Raw genomic sequence first — 21,004 nt, 5'->3', positions numbered from 1 at the left:
CGGTAAGGACTTCTACGCTACTGATATCCAAGCCCTCGTGAAACGCTGGGACAAGTGTATTAGTGCAGCTGGAGATTTCGTTGAAAAATAAAAGTAATTTATTGCCTGTAAGTTCATTTTACTTTTGCGAAAAATGAAAAGTCCCGGTTTGACTTGAACACCCCTCGTATATTTTTTACATGCAAGACATTCTTACATGAATCAGATGCAGCACTATGAAGATACCAAAACAGTTGTACGAAGACATTGCCCTGTACGCATTGTTTTACCAGCACATCATCACTATATAGTGACTAAAGTAATGTAATTCATTAATTAATAATAGTAAGACTGCGATGGTACCCACATGAAATTCTGCTATTTTACGCAGTGTTTCAGTGCTTCGTGCGCGCAAGTAGCACATAACCGTCATACCCGCAATTTTAAATATTTGTTGAAAGATAACCGGTTAATCTCCTAATAAAACATTCTCAAAAACTCACATACGTAATTTACATATAACAAAATTCCAAAACTGTTATATAGAGTGACACTCGATAGCCTGGCGTATAAATTCAGCGAACTTGAAACTCAAACTGCAGGGCATCTTTCGCTGACGCAAACCAACAGCGAAACTATACAAATGCAAATTCGGTGTTTTGAGATCGATAAAAAAAAAAGAGAGAGAGAGAAAATTTATGCAAATCGTGGTGAAAGCAAAGTCGTAGCTCGAGCGCGGTGCGGCTCCAGAGAACTATGCAGATAAACCAAATTGATTTGAACGTTCCAAATATGCACACTACAAGGTGCGATATCGTATGACAGCATGTAGATAAAGTGCAGACGTGCAGACGTCCACGGTTTAGTAAAATGACTCCTCTCCCGAAGGACGCGTTGGTATTGGTGGTACATCGTACTTCCAAGAGAAATGAGGGGATTATTATGCAATATGTGGGGCACGTGCTTTACCTCAAATGATCTATGCGCAGCCTCGCAGACCCTCTTAACTGCGGCCCTTAGGGCCTTGCCTTCTACAAGCAGTATGAAAGCAGAGCCAACGCCCAGTGGTCGTTGGGGAGTAATCGGCACGACCATTAAACATCATGTATTTTGCAAAGCTCGCGAACTGCATACTGAGGTGCGGGTAGGTCTGGCTGCGAGGATGTGCTATGGTGTTCGTGCTTCACTTTCTATTTCTGTGCCTGACGTGTTGTAAACTGTCTTGTGCGGATTCTCTAGGATCAAGCTAAAAGTTAAATGTTTATGATACTATAAATATATTTCTTTTGTCTTGTCTTCTAACCGGTCCTTCTGAAACATGGGTGTAGTCTGTAAGGTGGTTTGCGATCGACAGCAATCTTAGTGACTGGCATACGAGTGATGTGAACGTAAATCCATAACATGATGGGCAATTAAGGTTCCGTCATGGGTTCCGTCATATATAGAGCGTTCGATACTGAGCTGAGCCGCATGGCTGATATTTACAGAGTGAAGTACAAAAAATGTGCCTCTGAAAGACCAGCCTCGACACGTTGACGAACACCACGCATGTCAAGGGTTCGAGGTGCCTCAAAAGCAAGAAGCCCGATTGCATGGATCTACGACGTCCCGAGAACTCAACTGTACTCAAAAGTACCGCACGTGTTACAACAGAGAAGAGAACAACACCAAAGCAACGCTTAAGCACTAACCTTCACACGGGCAACAGTTGAGAAGAGTACGTACCGCCGGCGCGGAAACGCGACTCTCCGTACGAAAAACTTTGCACAGCCGTTCGACTACTACAGTGTAGACCCATCTTGAGGGTGTCCTATTTCATGCGACAATTTTTCGAAATTCTAAACTTATGTAACACATCCTATGGTTTTGGTGTTCATGGTTCTATTGGGGGAGGGGGGATCTATTTATTTCGGCAGGAGAAGTCACCAAGAAAGGATGGTTTGTTTCTAGACGCGCTACATGGAAGTGCAGGAGAATGATAAAAAATTTGACACGCAGGTTGCGATGCACAACACTTGCTGCTTGATTGTCGCAAAGAAGAGCGCACGGAAGGTGAGGGAAGAGAAGGAAGTGTTCCCGCCTCTTGTTTTACCTTTCTTTTCCCCGCTTTGACCTTGATGGTGGGACAGCCGTCTTATCACAAAGAAGGCAAATGAAGGCAGGGTGACTTCCTCGTCTAGACGCAACTTTCACGTGCGCTTCTTTGCGACAATCAAGCAGGCGGAGCTAAAGAGGAATTTTTCCTAATTTTTTTTCCTATTTCTGTTGCCATATTGTGCATAGTTTTTGTTGGGTCTGCGGTTATCCGTGGAGGACTTCGCATTTCTGTAAAAAAAAGTAAGGTTCGCTTGGCAATTTTCAAAGTTCAATTCAAATATAAATTTCCCTTAATTAAAAAAGGTCCACAGACTTCCTCAATGGTGGCAAAATTTTCCGAAAGGTAATTGCCGAAAGTCCCACAGTCCTCGTCGCCAGTTAGAATTTTTTAATCACTTTAGACACCCTGTATATGTAGAACGACATGTAACGTCCAACGATGCAAAAGGGATACGTTCACTTCATTTCCGTAAATATATCACGAATAACACCCTAGCCCCGAGGCTACGAGTGAGAGGCACCAACCCCGTCGGAAATCATCCATGTGTATCACGCAATTCCGATAAAGAACGTGATATGGCGTGGGAAGATTCATCCAATTCAGCTCCGTTCTACCGCCCCCGCTTCCCGTGTCTTCTCGAATTTGCACGATCTTGTCAACTGCGAAACTTTGTGTACACAAGTAAAATTCTGATATTTTGTGAAAAAAAATCACGTAGGCAGTAAGCTGTTAGATGTAGGAGCATGTGTTTTCGTTTAAGGGCCTGTGCAGATACTCATTTTAAAACCGACGCCAATAGAAATATAACAGCCGCAGGTCCGGAGCAAATACTCGCATACGTGAAGCGAATCCGAAAACTTGTATAGCCGAGCTGAATTCAACTGAATTGAATTGAATTTCAAAGAAGGAAAACATTAGGAAGATCCATTGGTGGATCCTTTGGAAAAAGCATTAGCATAAGCCTTTGGTTCATTCTTGTGCTTCCTCCTTTCTGTTTTGCTTGTTTTCTTCGATTGCTTGTTTTGCTTCCCCTTTTCTCTTTTGCTTCTTTTTCTTTGGTTCCTTCTTTTGCTTCCCCCAAGCAGCACAATGTACCGAAAGTCGAGTGCAATAGGGATGGACGGTATGTGTCTTATCAATGTTCTTTAGCTGCAAGAGTGTGTTCAATGCCTTCCACCTACCCGTCCACCCCTATTGCACTCGACTTTCAGTACATTGTGCTATTACCTCTTACCTCTTTATATTTTACCAGTTACCTCTTTTATTTTTGTTTCTTTTCTTTTGTTCCTCCTTTTTCTACCTCTATTTGCAGTTCAGGATTCGTGTTAGCGTTTAACTAACTAGCATTTCGTTTAGCGGTAACTCCTTAACTTAAGGAGTTACCGTAAGGCGTTTCGAAAGGGTTATGATGACGCGTTTCTAAGGAATCCACGAATGGATCTAAAGTTCAGTTCCTAAAGTTTTTTGAAAGGTTGAGCCACCTTGAGTAACGGCCCAGACGCGTCGTTTGGTAGACGTCGTCCACGCACGTTCATCGGTCAGTGGAGATGGAACCTTAGGGGACGGCAGAACGCACAAAGCACAGAGAACGCATATCTCAGGCTAACTGGAAGTCTTTCACATCGTCTTGGTTGAAGTCTCCTACCATGACGACCCATTCCTGAGTAAGCATAACGCAGTCCATCGTGGGGTTTACAGCGCTTGCCGCTTGCCTGCGTGTAATCCCTGGCTGGAAGTACACAGTAACGACGTTGAGACCCGTGGGAAGGCGTACGGCACAGGACTCATCGTATCCGTTAACGTTGCTGCGAATCTCTCGAGGTGTAACGCTGGTGCCATCCTTAGCGTAGATGGCAACTCCGGCCTTTCGGTTTCCAGGACGTTTGGCTCCAGTGATGCAGCAGAAGTAGCAGAAGCCCTTGATAACTCGCGTCGTTTCCCGCTGTCTTCGTTCTTTTCGTTCAAGCTGCTCCTGTGATAGTAGGGAGTTTTAGCGAGTCGATTTCGCATGAACGAACGACCGATTCGAGTGTCGCGCATGCGTATTACGAATCGGTGCGCGAGTCGTGCTCGCGGTTTCGTACGAACGACCCACTCGCGCTGAGTCGTTTCGTTGTATTCGGCGAGCACGACCAATTGACACCGTGAAGCAAGATGGCGGCTGTTTACAGTAGCGAAGCTGCAGTGGGACTGTGGGACGTTTACTGGTGCCGACCACGTATATCCTCTGCGGTTAGTTGTTAGATGTAACGACGTATGCATTAGAGCGTTTCACACGCATCAGTGACCAGTTCTAGCGTCTGAACCTGTAATCCGTGTGAGAAAGTTTGTGTGTATATGCAAGGCGCATTAAAGCTATGTAAAGTGCTCATCCCTGTGTCGTTCCCTGTTTGATTAACTGTCGAGAGAGGCCCGCACACGGGTGATTAACCCTTTTCAAAGCAAAACTGCCTCCTACATCATCCTGATTGATCAACACGAAGTCGAATCTCCCAACTGTGCCGGCCTCTGCTTGACAATACATTGACAACACGGTGACCGACGTAGTTCACCTCAACTACAGCCTTCCGCAAAGGGGAAAAAAAAGTATGGAAGTACACTGCCGTACGTCATATATGCTACAAGAAAACATGCGAATGATCCACCACAATCCAGTTGCTACTCAAATCTGTCTGGAATACATTTGGAGATAAACGATTCGTCCGATTTGCTAAAAGTCTCTGTAGTTCGCTTCCCTTTCGCTTTTCGAATCTGCTGAATCGGTCGTTTGATTCGGGCGCAAACGACTTGCTAAAACTCCCTCTCTCTCCTCTTCCTCTCTTTACTCTTTTTCCTCGTTTTTCCTTCCGGTTTCTCGTGATGTCCGCACATCGACACCGCCGTTTTTGTATGGTGGGCTAGAATGACTGGTGTGCTGATGGGCCTATTCACTGCACGGGTAGCTCGCCAGCCGACCAGCTCGCGTGGCTCAGTGGTTAGCGTGCTGGTCATGTCACGTCGAGACTGGGAGGTACCCGGGTTCGAATCCCGGTGCCGGTTGTGCTGTCTGCGGTTGTTCCTGGGTCTTTCTCAGAAGCTTTCAGACATATGTCGGCACAGTTCCCTTAGAAGTCGGCCCAGGACGCACAGTCCCCCAGGGCGTCAGTCGTGACGTTGCCCACCTCTGTGAGGCCGACAACGGCGAGCCCTTTCACAACCACCACCACGGGTAGCGCGGGTCCCTGCTTTGAAGCCAAGCGCGTGAGCTTCGCCAATACGCGCTTTCTGCACGCCACGCGGATTTTCATAGAACTATTGCAACCTTTGACATGAGCTTTCTAATGGTAACGCATTAATAAAATGAAACTCAATTCATGTACAGCATATATCATACCGATATGCAGCACACTTGGTGATTGCTTTATCGCCTCCACCCTGGGCGGGGGAAAGTGGCGTTCTTTTCTTCTTTGTTTTGTCTTCTTTTTCCGAGGGGTGGGGGTTCGTCCTTGAAAAGTTCAATCTCTCCTTTTTTGTTCTTCGATAACATCAACATAATGGACTTATCTGGATGGATGAATGGAATCACATATCTTCGGATGAAGCAGCGCTCACTTCGTTGTATACCCCCTCTTGTGGCGCTTTCACGCATGCAGCTGCAGAAGTAGCTATTTGAATATATTTGGTTCGAAATCCCGATAAAGAATTCCATATTCGATTCGGGAGTCGAATGGAACACATATTTATTCGCGTCGGCATACGAAAAATTCGAATATTCGTACAGCCCTGGTTTTCAGTGATCAGTGTAATAGGCCTACTGGGCAGTCGTAGCCTGTGGCATGGAACACTGAAACTGAGAGACGTTTTTCCTTTACTTTTTATGGTCTAAGATTCATAACAGAGCGTCGTACATCACACAGTGCATGCGACGATCGTTTTGTTGACAAGCAGTAAGTTTTTCTTTTTTTTTTTATACCGAGTCACGAACGAAGTAAGCCTTCTGCGACTTTTGCAAAACTCACAGCAGCAAGCAAAATATCTACATGCACTTTTCAAGTTGCGTGGAACGCAAGTTAACACTTTAAGCAAAAAAACACTTTATAGCTTCAATCCCCTTCAATGCAGCTGTTAGTGACAAGGCCTCGGCGTTGGAATCCACTTGGGTCGCTTGTTGTCGTTGCCCGCGACACTATTTCTGGGGAGATTTCTGCCCTGAAACAATCGTAAATACGCGTGGGAAAAGAAAATACTACGTTTTTCTTTCTTCTGAAGACTGAAACTGTTCAATGACGGGGTAAATAAATCACAACCCTAAACGAACAGATCAGGCTGTCCTGACGTGAAACCCGCATTACTCCTGGAAAATAAATAAATAAATCACTGGGCGAAGGCTGAGCGATCAAGCGATCTAATGCTATAGAGAACGCCGCAATTTTATGATAACTAGCTGCTTTTCTATAACTGCGACCGAAAAGAAGGGCTTCGATCTCTGAAGACATAGAAAAGCAAACTTAAACTCGACGCTTTTCGGTTGTGAGGGCCTTCTATACAGCAACTCTCGTCTCACACTTGTAAACTGTCAGTGTGATCAACACTGGATTTGAGCTTATGCGCTCTTGTTTAACTACAGCTATAGGGTTCGGAGCTTTCGGAGTTTAATATTTTAGCAGAATTCGGGGTTTTTCGTCGTTTATTTTTTTACACGCGAGTTGATATACGCAATTCGGGGAAAAGGTGACGACAGTGAAACGACATGCTTAATAAAAATAATGGGAAGGCTGTCTTGCAAAAACGCTCGCTGTTGTGTAGAAGTTGCGTGCGTCGACATCTCTATCACGATCACCTGGGACGCGAATAGCTCGAAATCTGGATATTCCTTGGCCTATACGAAACATTCCGAGCGGACCGCCATTTTGTCTGACGTCACCGTTCCGCCATCGAAGGAGTGTGCGAGCGGTGCGGGTAACGAGTGTGCTGTGGGAAACGCTGCTCACAAGTATTTTGCGCGAAGGAAATACGTCGCTTCACAAGCAGTAGGAATGTCTGAGAATATAAGTAAGTATATACTGCACTTTTTCGTAATATATTAGACATGTTTATGCACGTTTCGGTGGCTTTATCATATTTTTTCACCAGCTGTCGCTACGCGCGGGACAGCACGGTTCTATAGAAATATGGATGTTGCTAATTTTGAGGACAATATTTCACCTTTGTGGTGTTGCTGTTGGTGATATCAGGGTTCTACTGGTACGCTTTGCAAAAAAAGAAAAACGTTGTTTTCAGCCTGATTTCGGTCCATCCGTTATATACAGTGAACCCTCGTTATTATGACCATGGTCGTCCCCGAAAATTTTGGTCATAATGCAGAATTGTCATATTAACGGGGGGATTTGCAGAGGTTTCACTGCATTGTTCCCCAGGAGTATGGTCGTAAAGCGCGTATGTCAGATTATCGGGGGTCATATTAACGAGGGTTCACTGTACTTGATTCATATTTCGGCACTGCAGTCGAGAGTGCATGCTTGAATAGCTATTTGCATTGAATCTTTAATGAGAGGCAACTGCCTGTATGTTTGTCGCAATTCTTACTCGAAATGACTGAAAAGCGAACGGTTTCTCTGCTCTGGAAAGACTGTGTTGCGTGCTCTCGTGCACACTAGTTATCGCCTCCTCCTGTTCACATAAGCACCATAACATAAGCATACTACTCTGAGCGAATTTGTTTGTCGTACCAAGAGAACACAACAACACATATTACGCGCATTCTCCACTTCCGAACACCGGTACAGAAAAGCAATGTATTTTGCTGATTGCCAAAAGCCAGCCGCGGTACTTTATCAGTACCCTAGGGATTAACGTCGCTGTATCTTTCTTCCAACGCAGAACCTAATCTCTATCACGATAGTGAGAAACTCGCCACTGCAGACTTGCCAGATGTGTAATCCTTCCGTTTCAGCGCCGACACCCACATGCATCTCAGCTGCTCATCTTTCGGGAACTTGTGCAATGAAAATGTTGCAAAGTTTGCATGCTGGACACGTACTTTGTGAATATCACATTCACTGGAACGCCATTCCGCTTTCTTTCCATAACTGTTGTTGCAGCTAATGCATGCGCAAAACGCACCCGTCGAACAGCTCACAGCTTTCGTTGCCGCCATAGCTGCAGATCGCACACTCCCTTCATGGCGCCTGTGGAAAGCCTCGGATTGTCGCGCGATTGTTGAAAGGGGTCTTTCGCTCTCGTCCCATCTTACTGTCAGCGTTACAACGAATAGCTGCACTTTCGAGAAGACAATTCGTATGTCGTCTGTGCTCGCTCGTCTACTTTGAAGAGGAGGGGAAGCATGATTTGCAGAAAAATGGAAAGGAAAACGTCAGGTACAGGATAATTTCCAATATATATTAAATGGTTTATGTTTTATAAAAAAATACGGACGAATTTTGCGAAACTTTTTTGGCGTTTTCCTCTTGGAAGGCTGGACATCATATCCCCAAGTGGATATCACATTAACTTTAGAATTCCGGATTCCTCGCGGACACCACTTTTAAGTGAAAGACTGCTGCACAGTGAATTTGGCTCGACAACGAAACCATTCCTTGTCGGGGCGCTACTAACCCGAGATGTGAAGCCAATCTCGACACAAAAGGAAACGAACCCTATGAACCAGTCATCAGGACATTGCTCTTCGTGTTTAACCCTCCGTTACTGAACCCCTCCTCCTCCTCCCCCCCCCCCCCAAAAAAAACGGAGTTTTTCGGAACAATTTGAATTGTTTTAAATTTCACCTGCGCGTGTTTTTAGGATATTTTCCGGTTAACTCCCGAAACCGGTTATCTTGAACATGATTCCCCCAATCATCACCAGATTTGAAGGGGACTTCTGGGCCAGGAGAATATTGAGTAAAGACCAGGGTTGGTTATCGAAAATAATATCGTTTGTGATTCTGTTCCCGGTACTTAAAAAAACTCGACTTTTTTGTTTCCGTTTCCGTTCCGAGACGATGTTCGGTAGCGGTTTCCGTTTCTGTAGCAGAATTTCGGTTCCGTTTTCGTTTCCCTGCTATTTTCAACACCGGTTCAAGTTTCCGTTTCTTTGAGATCGTTCCATCTCTTCTGGACATTAAGGTTTTACGAGGAGGTATGTGAGGCTGTGTATACATGCTACGTTGCCATCTCTGTGCACGCTCGCTGTTATTCTATCTCTCACCATACAGGCTTTCTGAAATAGTGCATACCTTGCTTAATTGCGTTGCGTTGCATATACTTTGGTCAGTTTTGTATATCATAATTAAATTAGAAAAAGACCAAAGAAGAAAGCCAACAACAACAACTACATCAATGACGATGGGATGAGGTGATTCACAGCAACAATTGCGGTACCACACCTCAGTGCATGTAGGTTAACATATGAGTGGGATGACGATGAAAAAGATGAGGCATACACACTCGCATACACACATGACACACGCAAATGACATATCACACACGCGGGTGCGTCGTAACTGATGGGGATAGTAGTCCATCCGGTCGGCCACCGGAGATGCAGTGCTAGGAAGATCATATCTCCGCATTCATGGCAAAAGCTCTGAGGGCAGAGGAGTTCAAGAAGGCTAGTAGACGTAGGCATAACGCCGAACTATCATAAAGCCGAAAGTCAAAAGGCCGAAAAATCAGAACGCCGAACTATCATAAGGCCGAAAGCCAAATGGCCGAAAAATCAGAACGCCGAGGTGTCAGAAGGCCGAAAGCCAAAAGACCGAAAAATAATAAGGACGAGCAATGAGAAGGCCGAAAGTCAAAAGGCCGAAGATCAGAACACCGAACCGAACATCGAAATAAAACGGCCAAAGAAACAGAAGACCTAGTGTAAGCATCCCTGTGAATGACCACTGAAAGGGAATTGCTCTTTTCATTAAAAAAAAACAAAAAACAATAAACTATAATGTCGTATTGCCAACCTAATCTAGCAATAATCTATAACATGTTTACTACAAAAAGAAAGTGTGTGGTAGGTGAATGCCAGTGAATGACTTATATCACCCACTGAATGAATTGTAGAGGAGATGGTGTTTCTCTACATTTGGTAACCCGAACCTGATTGCCACCGTCTACAATAAAAACACGATGACACAGTGGTTCATATCTCTACTTTTCCTTTTTGTTTTCCCCTAAGTTATCGGAAGTACTTTATTAATGTGATGTTCGGTGAAACGATTTATTTGCTGTATTAATTCCCAACAAGTTTATTCTATTTAATCTGTAGAGCTAATTCTTTTGGATTTGAGCTAATTTTCTTTGCAGTTGGAATACCAGTTCTCGTATCCTGGGTTCCTCATTTGTCGGCGTTTCGATAATTCGGTTTTGTGACTTTTCGGCCTTGTGATTTTTCGGTGTTTTGATTTTTCGGCCTTCTGTTTTTCGGCCTTATGATTGTTCGATGTTTTGATTTTTCGGCCTTTTGACTTTCGGTCTTTTGATAATTCGGCCTTGTGAGTTTCAGCCTTATGATTGCCACCCCCCTATCTTGCTTGTTCAGTGGAAATTTCCTGAGTCCCTCGGACCTGATCCGGACATTGGCCCTTCTTGGAAGTCTCCATTTAGAGACATTGGCCCGTGTGTACTAATCCTTGGCGACGATTGTATCTCATTACGGCCGATGTCTCAATACGGCCGAAAGTCTCAATACGGCCGATAATCCTTTAATCCCCAAGTGTCTCATTACGGCCAAAGTCTCAATACGGCCGAAGGCAGTCTCATTACGGCCGAAGATGTCTCATAACGGCCAAATGTGAAAATGTGTATTGTAACCTGCATTGATATGCAATGTCACAGCCAGGTATGGATATATATTCAGCAGGGTATAAGGCATGCACTGTGCCCTTAGGGCCCTTATCATATTTATATACACATATTGCGAGACAAACGGTATGTTATCATACCACAGCACAACGCAACATATTGTGTAATGTGTACTCCCACAAGGTAGTGTTGAAGTTGCATTGAAGCAGGCTACTATGTGGAGTTAGCTACTTGTAGAGAGCTAGATGAATATTGGCTTTGTTGTGACGCTTTTGGAGCCATCCTACAGTCACTGGCCAAGACGGAACACCTATGTCAGTCGATGTCAGTTTATTTCCATTCGCCTTACAATTGTACAATTCTTGCTTCTGGAATGAGTAAACCTGCAAGAAGCGAAGAGCAACCATGAATAGGCTAGAATATTAAAAAAAAAAAACACAAGCATTTGTCTCTACATGGCTGGTTTTAATGTGCACAAGCTGCACATGTGTTGATACGTGTCTGTTATTTCATACAAGGTTAACATAAATCTTCATCTAGACAAAAGAATGACAAGCCTTAAAAATGTGACTTCCAGGTAAACACAGAGCATGACCATGATATGAATATAGGTTCAGTAGTTCATTCCTTTAATGGAAACATGTGAATATCAAATAGTGATACATTACAATTCATGAAATGATGTATGCATAACTTCCCATTTCTGGTTTCTTTTTTATAAAGGTAGTGCACTAATTAACATTTGTGCACTACTACAAAATTTCTCACTTCACAACAGAACCTTATGATGATCTTAACAGCTCACCTCTTCGGCCAGGACTCCCTGGGCAGCAACATCCTATTAGCCATGTTGTTGTTTTTCTTTTTCGGAATCCTCCGTGCAGCCACATACCATGCCTGGAATGGAAAACCAGCTATAAATAACAATGTATTTGAATGACTTCCTCTTGAAGTATTTATTCTAATCAGATATGCTTTTGTGCCTAGTATGGTGCGCGAAGGCACATAAGTAAACATTTGCAGACGTTCGACGTAAGCAGTTCAAGGAGATCAATTCAAGTACGCCGACTTGCGCTTTTATTTTTGAAGAAATACGACGACAAATTTTAACAAATTAAATATGGCTCACAATGATACGAGTAAATGCTGCTGTACGGTGATGCATTGTCGGTATCTTATCGTCTTCGAATAAATGTGTTGTTCCTAAACGCGCAACCAACTAGAAACAACGCAAACCTACAAACAGATACCGAGTTACATCTATTACAGGCACTTCGGCTGTTTGATTCATTTAAATTACTCGTATGAGAATCCAACTATGTGTGGACAGCACACTACTAATCCAGACAACCTACGAAAGCATTACTCACCAGAATTCCTGCTGGACTTGGTCAACACTGCGCGATATACGTTGGGGCTGTGGCGATTCATTCAACTCGATTGTTACCGGAACAACAGGCGCTGCTCGAAAGACAACGACGGAAAATAGAGAGCCGCTATAAAGTCCGCTAATTTGCACATTACAGCACTACAAATCGATATATGAACACGTCGTAAACAGCAACCACTCGCTCACACAAGAAACGAGGTACCCAACGTTGCTAGACACCATCCGAACTCCAAAGTGAGAGTAGCAAAACAACAAGATATCAAAACACGAAAGGAACAGTATTTATCCCCCTCCCTTCTATAGCATGCAAAACGTGATTTGCGGTGAGATGAACACATATGTTCATGTCGCGAGTAATTTTCACTTTTCACTGATCCAAAGGAGGTCACGTGGGATTGCTTGGCGTTTGCGAAATTAACAGCAATGAAACTGGCGTGCATTTGCTCTTCACGGTAGCTGCCAGAAAATCGAATCAAGCTTATGGGACACTGGACTACAGGTATCTTGGCATCTTTTTCATTCCTGCATATCATTTCACATTACATTATACGTGAATACATGGTGTCATTTCATGGGTGTCGTGTCTCACGATGCTGGGGAAGTAGTTGCATGGGGAAGTGTGCATGGTTGTAGACTTTTAATTTTGGATCGCGTAATCGAAATATCGGCACCTTTCGCATTGTGGCTTGCATGTGACCAATCAAGTGCTGTTCCCTTACTAACGCTTCCTGCAAACGACAAAACGAAACATGTGGGAATGTATATTTTTGATTACTCATATATAACAAGAAAATGTATCGTTTTGAGGTTGCTGCCACTACTCCATGTGCCCGCAATTGTCTTGCGTGTATGATTACACTAACGACGTCGCCCACCACGGCGGAAGTGTTTTGCGTACACGCGTTTCAGCATGAAGCCTGCAGGTAACATTTGATGCTTACCCTTCGGGTATTCTGAATTTACATATTGTAGCTTAGAGGAATTCCGAATGCCCAGAGTGACACACACTTATAACATTGTGACATCAGTGCAGTGGCATAAGCCCTAATGTAGTGCCCCACGAAAATGAACGAGGGGCAGTGGTTTATCCAGAAACCCAAGCACAAGAGGGGTGTTAGAAAAAATTGTGGGGGGAGGTCATCATTATAGTTACGTCATTACAGCTTAACATATCATTACAGACGTATCTGAAGCTGAAATCACAAGGGCACCCCCTGTAGGGGGTGCACAGGCAAAAAAACTTAGGGGGTGTAGGGGGGTCTGGGTAAAGCACTGACGAGGGCGACTCCTCCACCCCATGTCAAGCCTCATAAAACACCTCCTGAAATACTTTCCTGGCTATGCAGCTCATCATTATGACGTAATTGTCATTGTTGTCCATAATTCTTGAATATGTTTTGAATATATGGAAAAAAAAGTCTGCTTGACAGCATATGTCTCATGGTCATCATCAAACAAAAGCATATGTCATTTTGTTCTGTGCCTTATGTACTTTTTTTAAATTTCAGGTGGACGTAAATTGTAGAAGGCAGCTAGTGGGGGAGAAGATCATGGTCATAGGTCATATGGCTCCTGGAGCTCCCAGTGGGCTCCCTTGTGGAGTACTTTTCAGAACACACACACAGTTCGCTCACAGAACCAACGAGTAGGATGTTGCTTGAATACTGAGAGAAAATGGCGTAACACATACAAATATCGTGTGACACATATGACAACAAAAACATTTTTCACGAGGGATGCATGAAACACTGTCGCAATATTGTGTGCATGAACCATTGTGTGTGACACAAGCCGTGGGGGCACACCGCCTCGGACACATTTTGGAAAGCATAAAACACAGTATATACACAGCTAATGTGGTGGATGCTTCTTTTTTCTTTTTGGCCGTTATGAGACATCTTCGGCCGTATTGAGACTTTGGCCGTAACGAGACACTTGGGGACTAAAGGATTTTCGGCCGTAATGAGACTTTCGGCCGTAATGAGACTCGGGCCGTAATGAGACTTCGGCCGTAATGAGATGTTACCTTGGCGATTGGGGGTTCTATTATGTGTGCCCTGACGCGGTAACGCCGAATTCTGACCTCGCCGAGCAGGGACCTGCTAGAAGTTTGCTTTGTTCTGGGTCACCTATACTTAGTGGAGTTATGTGGTATCTCTTTGTCATCTTTTTGGGACTTGTGTTTAGATGACTCCTACAACACAGGGACGGCTTGCGTAGTACGCGGGGTTTAGGTGATTCATGTCATATAGCGGCGACTTGCCGCATTGACCAGTGACTGGTGGCTTTTTGCGTTGAAGGATAAATAGTATCTTAATTGTATTTCAAATACTTTATGAAGTATTTCGTACTCTATGTTAATCACTTTAATTTTCATGTATTTATACTCTATCTTAATTACATTCTAACGTCAGTATTTATTATCTTATCTTAAATACGTTTTTGAGTATCTTGCACATGTCTGGGGAACAGCCACCAAGCAGTGTGCGGCATTGTTTTTGTTGTCTTCTGACTTCCCTGGTGACGCATAGTTTCGGACACTGGTCTCCACTGCCGTCACGCCTATAAGACATAGTTGCAATCTTGTTACACGATCTGACGCAATCTGTCAAGTCCGTCTGCCTGATTAGCATTGTACTATACAGGGTGTCTTTTTTTAGGTGCCACAGATTTTTTTATTAAAAATCTATGAGAGCCTCAGATATGCTGTTTGGGCGTCCAAGATACATGGCATGGCGGACATCTTTCCAAGACGGTCGCGAGTCTTCAACGACTTATTAACTAAATTCGATAATTAACTTATTAATTAACGAGGTTTAGTAAAAAAAAAACTGCGATAGGAGGATTAAAGACCGTCGTAATCGAAAGCTATTCCAGTTGTCAGGGATTTCGAAATGTTTCGGTGCTTCAAGATACGAGCAGTTTTTGTTTGCTATGCAAATGAGCCGAAACCGAAAAAAGCTCACCTCAAGAGCGCATCATCTACGCCGACGGAGGCTTATCTGGGCCGGAAAGCGGTTTATCTGGCCAGCAGATCGGCACCTACTCCAATCATCTCCACAGCTCCAAATCACATGGCCCTGTGACGTGGATTGAGCGCTGCGCTCCCTGCGTTCCCAGTCGCCGCGGTTTCAGTTTCGGCTCATTTGCATATCAAAATGCGGGGGTGGATATATTTTAACGCACGTGCGTGTTTCAGGATTTGTTAGACGTGGAATGGCTCTCAATAGAAGACATCGCTTTCAACAGAGAACAGTCTCTGATTCTGCTACCTCGCTTTTGCCCGAAATCCCCTAATTAAAGAGTTCATTAATGAATTTTACATTCGTTTAATTAGACATCTTGTAGCTCCATACTTTCTTCAAGAGGATGTCCGCCTGGCCGTATAAGTCAACTGGAAAAAAGACACCTTCCCTGCTCTCATAGATTTTTAATTAAAATATGTGGCACCTAAAAAAAGACACCCCGTATAAGTATTCTCTGCGACTGTTACGTTTAATTGATTGAGTAAATCTGCTTTGTTGTGAGAGTTACACCTGGCACGCCTGGCATCGCCCCTGGCGATGAAACACCCGATTCATCATCTTAGAATAACGTTGTTGTTGTTGTTGTTACATCTTATAGTTTAGTTTCCGATTTTTTCTTCTCTTAGTTGTCCAGAAGTTCTAACTACGCTCGCTACCGTCCAAACCCACAATTTCTTTCGTACGCACATAGAACGGGCTCAGCGCGAATAAGATATAGAGACTTTAGGGAATCAAATATTGTTTCTCGGGCTATTAGAAGCTCCTGAGTCCCCGCTATGCATGCCAATTGTCCCACCGTCTCTACCACGCCTCAACTGGGTCTTCCCAACTCGTTCAACAAGTTGGCTCGTGAAGGATTATTATGAGCGAAGAAGTAAACGAAACAAAAGAAAACGATGACGATTGATGACGGATTCCAGTATTCTCCGGAAGAATCTCTCTTTTGTGATTTGCAGGACAAAGGAAAAATGGTGCGAATAGAGAGCGCTTCGCGCCTCCTCAAATCGTTTTCTCACACAGCAACGATGGATGGAGTAAGTTCAGAAAGAGGATGTCAAGTGCGGGGGAAGCACTGAAAAGAGACGAGGAGGGTATGTAAAGAAGGTTATGCAGAGAGGCGGAACGGGGAAGGAGGGATACGGCTTGCATATTGATCTCTGGGATTGAATCTGACATGCAAAGACACCTTCGTATTTTGAGAGCTTATGTTGGAATATATATGGCATCGAATGTTTATGAAGGTCCTACGTTTATTGCGTACAGATACGCTCAATATGTGCTTGGCACGTCAAGCACATCTGCGCACACAGTTCGCAGTAGTGTTTTTGTACTTTCCTTCAGCCGGTTGTGTGCTGCTACAGTCTTCAAACATAGCACCGTGGCATCGTGCCATAATGTTTCATGCACGTGGATCAGGATCAGAAAGGCAAAGGAAGTGCTTGTATCGGAAATGAACTTCAATGCTAAACGTAGCGGTGAACTTACCATATAAATCGAAATATGTTGGTCCACTGGTTTCTATATATCCGGAATCCAGCGCCCAACTTGGATGATAAATTCCATCGAGAATGCAGGGATGAGGAGAGCGAAGCAGCATTGCGTAATCGACACGCATATGGGGCAAGTAAAACGAAAAAAGAAAACAACATGTTCTAGCGTGCGTGAATACTAGCTCCCTCTGTATGGAGTCACCCTTTCTAGCGAATGCCGTAAAGCCGCCATATTGACGCCCACGCTTACCATATGCATGAATGCTGTGTACCGATTTCACCCACTCTTTCAAACCTCCTCTGCTACGTATTTACTCAGCTTCAAAATGTAGTGTGTCGCTAAGCGTATAGCTACACTTCTGTGAGCGCATCGCGAGCTGTGCATGGGAGTCAAGATGGCGGCAATTCGTAGCAGACGACACCGTTTGTCTTCACCCCGTGCAGAGGGAGCTAGTATCGAGGCACCCTAACATGTCCCATCGTGGTGACACTCGTAGTGTCTCTTTCTTTCTGCAACTGATTGATGTGCATGGTTCCAGTCTTTACAGTGCATCCTTAAACGAAAATTCGAACCCTGTTGAGGATTGTACGGTATCCATTAAAGAGCCGCCAATAGCGGCTTGTTCGAGAAGTTTGCTTCTACTTTTACACTTTTACGCAAACGCGCATATCGCTTTCATATTCATACCCTATTACATATACATTATGTGAAATCGTAAAATTTCATCTGGTTCATAGTTTTCTCGCCACGTAACTTCACGAATAATCATTACCTGATTGCTGATTGCATTCGTCGGTTCGTTACGTCCACGTCGAAAATACTTCGGATTTGACGCTCCTGAACAGAAATAATACACATAGCATTAGCACACCTAACAGTTGTTCTCTTTCGTTTGTGCTAAAGGAAGTTTTTCTGAGATTTTTTTATTGGTGTCCGCCCATTTGGTCGAACGCTTTTTGGTAGAAGGCATTTGATCGAACGCCGTTTGTTCGAAAGACGCGTGTTCGAAGAGAGTCCAAACCTGCATGGTGTGTCGTCCGGACCTCTTTTTCTGTAACTTTTGATTCGAGCATACGGAGCAGGCAATCGGTGTCCTCTGCTTTTTAATTTTTTTCTTTGACGAAGAAGGGAAACCACTGGTTATTTGCAGACCTCTGTCATTTACGAACAACACAGCTGAGTAGAAGAGTCGGGAAGAATCCGGCGAGCCACTACGACACATGCTGAAGAAAGCGGCGTCAGGTTGGGAGCATAAGATAGTCTGTGCTTCTCCTGGGCACCCTTCTCATTGTTGGCGACATATTTATCCTGAACGATGATACTAATATGTTAGCGAAAGGCACTCGACGTCTGTGGATGCTAAGAAGGATTTCGCATTGGTACAACGAAATATATTAAATTAGCAGCATATAAAACCTTAGTTTGACCTTGTTTAGAGTATGCATCTGCAGTCTGGGATCACTACACATGCACGCTATCCGAAAAAAAACAGAGAAAGTACAAAGGTCTGCTGCCCGGTTTATCTTGTCTAGGTTTTGAAGGACTTCTTCGGTTACATGTTGCATGATGCAAGAGCGAAATTTAGATTCACTTGCACATAGGCGCAGAGTAAATAAACTAAAACTGTTCTTTCTCCTAAACATTAATGAATACGTTGTTAAAATTTTCCACGTTCGACGCCATCCAAAAATGCCATTTATTTTTTTATCAAAAATGTTTATTTATTTGACATTCATCCAGTATGTCAAATAGGTACTGTCACCCGAAGATACTGCTGCTCCCGAGGGTAGTGAGTCCTGGACCGACTGAACTTGCCGGTTTGTCTAGTGGCTTTGTTTTCCTTATCTTCAACGCTCCAGATGAATCAATAACAAAATCGATCAAACAACCGCTGCCGTTTCGATCAAACGGCGTTCGATCAAATGTCCCGCTGTAGAAGTCCCCTCAGCAACATCCCCTCAGCTTCGGCTCGGTCCTCCTATGCGCCACCCATGTGGACACTTCAATGCTCCACTGTACAAACGTCCATTCCGGGTCCTACGAAAACGAATGCCGTGCCAACAGTTGTGGCCTGCCAACTGACCTTGCATCACATCCACAGTGCACCACCGGCATCGAACCCGGCATCGAATCCGGCATCGAACCCAAGTATACACTGATGCTTCAGTCTCTCTGGTTGGGTCGTCTGCTGCCTTTTGCATCCCATACGATGGAATGAAGCACGGATTCAAACTCCCTGTTTTGTCACCTGCCGAGGCTGAGGCATACGCCATACTGGCCGCTTTGAGACGGGTGGACCTCGATATTCCCGTCTGCGAAATCCCCGATCTGGAAATTCCCGTTCTCGAAACAAGGGAACTCAAGGAGAATGCTCGATTGCTTCGTAAGATGGTATATGCCGTGATTTAAAACATGGTATCACTATTTAACCACCCAAATTCACAGGTTTACGATGTCTGTTCATGTGGTTTTAGCGAACGAAAGCCACTTAGCGGTCGTTAGGCTTAGAGGGGCAGACACGACGGAACACCACTTTGGTTCGTTTATTATTAGGTTAGTCCAAGTTTGGTGTTTGTATTTTTCTGTCCAGGTTAGTCTAAGTTCACTGTTGGCACCTTTCGGCGCGCGACTAGCTGCTGTGCATTTTATAGTCAAATAACGTTTATTTCCACTAGTTTATTTTGCAGCAGGGGTTTCGAGCACTTTATTTCGAGGTACACCGCTTCGAGACAAGTTTCCTCGTTGGCGCCCAGGGCCTGGACGATCCTGACCGACAGTAAAGTGGCTCTGGAGGCGCTGGCGTCTTACTCTTCTGCAGTCATCAGTGACGCCTGCACCACGATCATCGCCCTGCACTACGAACTTGTATCCCTGGGATACGGCGTGGTATTCCAGTGGATTCCGAGTCATGTCGGACTCTCTGACAATGATCGTGCTGACGCTCTCGCTCGGCATGCCCACGACACTGTCCTTCCCCTTACGACTTCTATGTGCCAGACTGAAAATCCGCCGCTTTATTGCCAACTGCTCGCAGCTCTTTCAGCAAGAATCTATACGCACCAATGCCTTCCTTAAATCCATTGACCCGCTAATGACACATGGTGTGCCTGGCCGCATCCCGCGCATCGAAGAGTCGTTGCTTCATCGGCTGCGGCTGACTGTGGCACGAACTCCACTCCTCCTGTTGATGATGAGCCAACTTCCATCTCTTCTTTGCCCCACGTATCATGTAGAAGCTGACGTGCAACACATACTCCTTCCCTGCCAGCGGTTACGAAGATCACCGGTCCAATCTCCAGCGCCGTCTCGCTCACCTATAGGCTACCGAAATCTTTCCCTCGCGGTGTTAGTTGGCCCTATTCAGCACGCTGAACTCACGTCTGCACTGATACGATTTCATCGGGAATCTAAACTCTTGAGAACTCTCTGATACCTCCTATATGACTGTCTGCACACCGATTAGTGAAGGAGCTGTCTTTTCCTGTATTTCTTCATAATTTTCTGTGCCTCTGCTGCTTTACCTTCCCTTTGTTTGTTTGTGTTTACTTCTGGGAACAGCAAGCCTATATCATGTCTAACCTTTCTCTTCTTTTTTTAATATCAGTATTAAACATATCGCCCACCCCCAAAGATAGTGTTTGGTTTATGGATTAATTTTGCAAACTTGAGGGTTCTTTAATCGTGCGTCAAAATCTCTGCAGAACGTACACCGCAAACGAAACAACGTTCCTAACTATTCCCTCGCAGAAGACTGTTTTTGTGCCCTCTCAACACGCTGTTGACATTCTTGGTCGGTATCGAACCCTACCGCAACCCCAACGCTACTCTAACGCTACCTTGAGATCACTACTCGCTACCACCTGATCCACAGGGGAAGTGGCATCTTGTGTGGCTTTAAATAAAGAATGAACTGTTGGAACAATAAACATTATTTTCTGGCGTGATTTTAATCTGTTTCTAGTTTTAGAGCAAACTGAGTACAAATGATTCCACATGGGAAACGCAATTCTAGGACAAAAGAAGTCTCAGCAGCGAACGATAAAGAAAACAAAAGCAAAGCGGAAAGCAAAACGTACACACACCCGCACACATGCACAAAACACAAGCTGAAGTCGCATATCTTCTGACTGCACGGTACTTACACTTTATAGACCGCGTTCCATCCTACTTCATCCATCCTACTTCACCTTATCTACGATTTCCCCACAATAGTCCAACAAACAACGGCCGACCCATAATGCGC

The 21,004-nt window shown here is 44.4% G+C and overlaps 1 protein-coding gene and 2 long non-coding RNA genes across 3 annotated transcripts in view; 1 reads left to right on the top strand and 2 right to left on the bottom strand.

The window, feature by feature from the left end:
* The window catches only part of LOC135400902 (eye-specific diacylglycerol kinase-like), a 434,456-nt gene that overhangs the window by 403,115 nt on the left and 10,337 nt on the right, over positions 1–21,004 (bottom strand). The gene's annotated exons all lie outside the window — the stretch shown is intronic.
* LOC135399817 (uncharacterized) lies at positions 11,172–12,497 on the bottom strand. Its single transcript, XR_010424417.1, has 3 exons — positions 12,225–12,497; positions 11,660–11,751; positions 11,172–11,237 (listed from the first exon to the last, which is right to left on the bottom strand). It is a non-coding gene; the product is annotated as an uncharacterized LOC135399817 (long non-coding RNA).
* On the top strand, positions 12,713–14,121 carry LOC135399816 (uncharacterized). The gene is made up of 3 exons (XR_010424416.1): positions 12,713–12,743; positions 13,052–13,167; positions 13,753–14,121. It is a non-coding gene; the product is annotated as an uncharacterized LOC135399816 (long non-coding RNA).

The sequence above is a fragment of the Ornithodoros turicata genome, chromosome 7, assembly GCF_037126465.1.
Source record: "Ornithodoros turicata isolate Travis chromosome 7, ASM3712646v1, whole genome shotgun sequence".
Taxonomy (NCBI): Eukaryota; Metazoa; Arthropoda; class Arachnida; order Ixodida; family Argasidae; genus Ornithodoros; species Ornithodoros turicata.
Note: the sequence above shows the minus strand (reverse complement) of the source record. Positions and strands in the feature narration are given on the sequence as shown.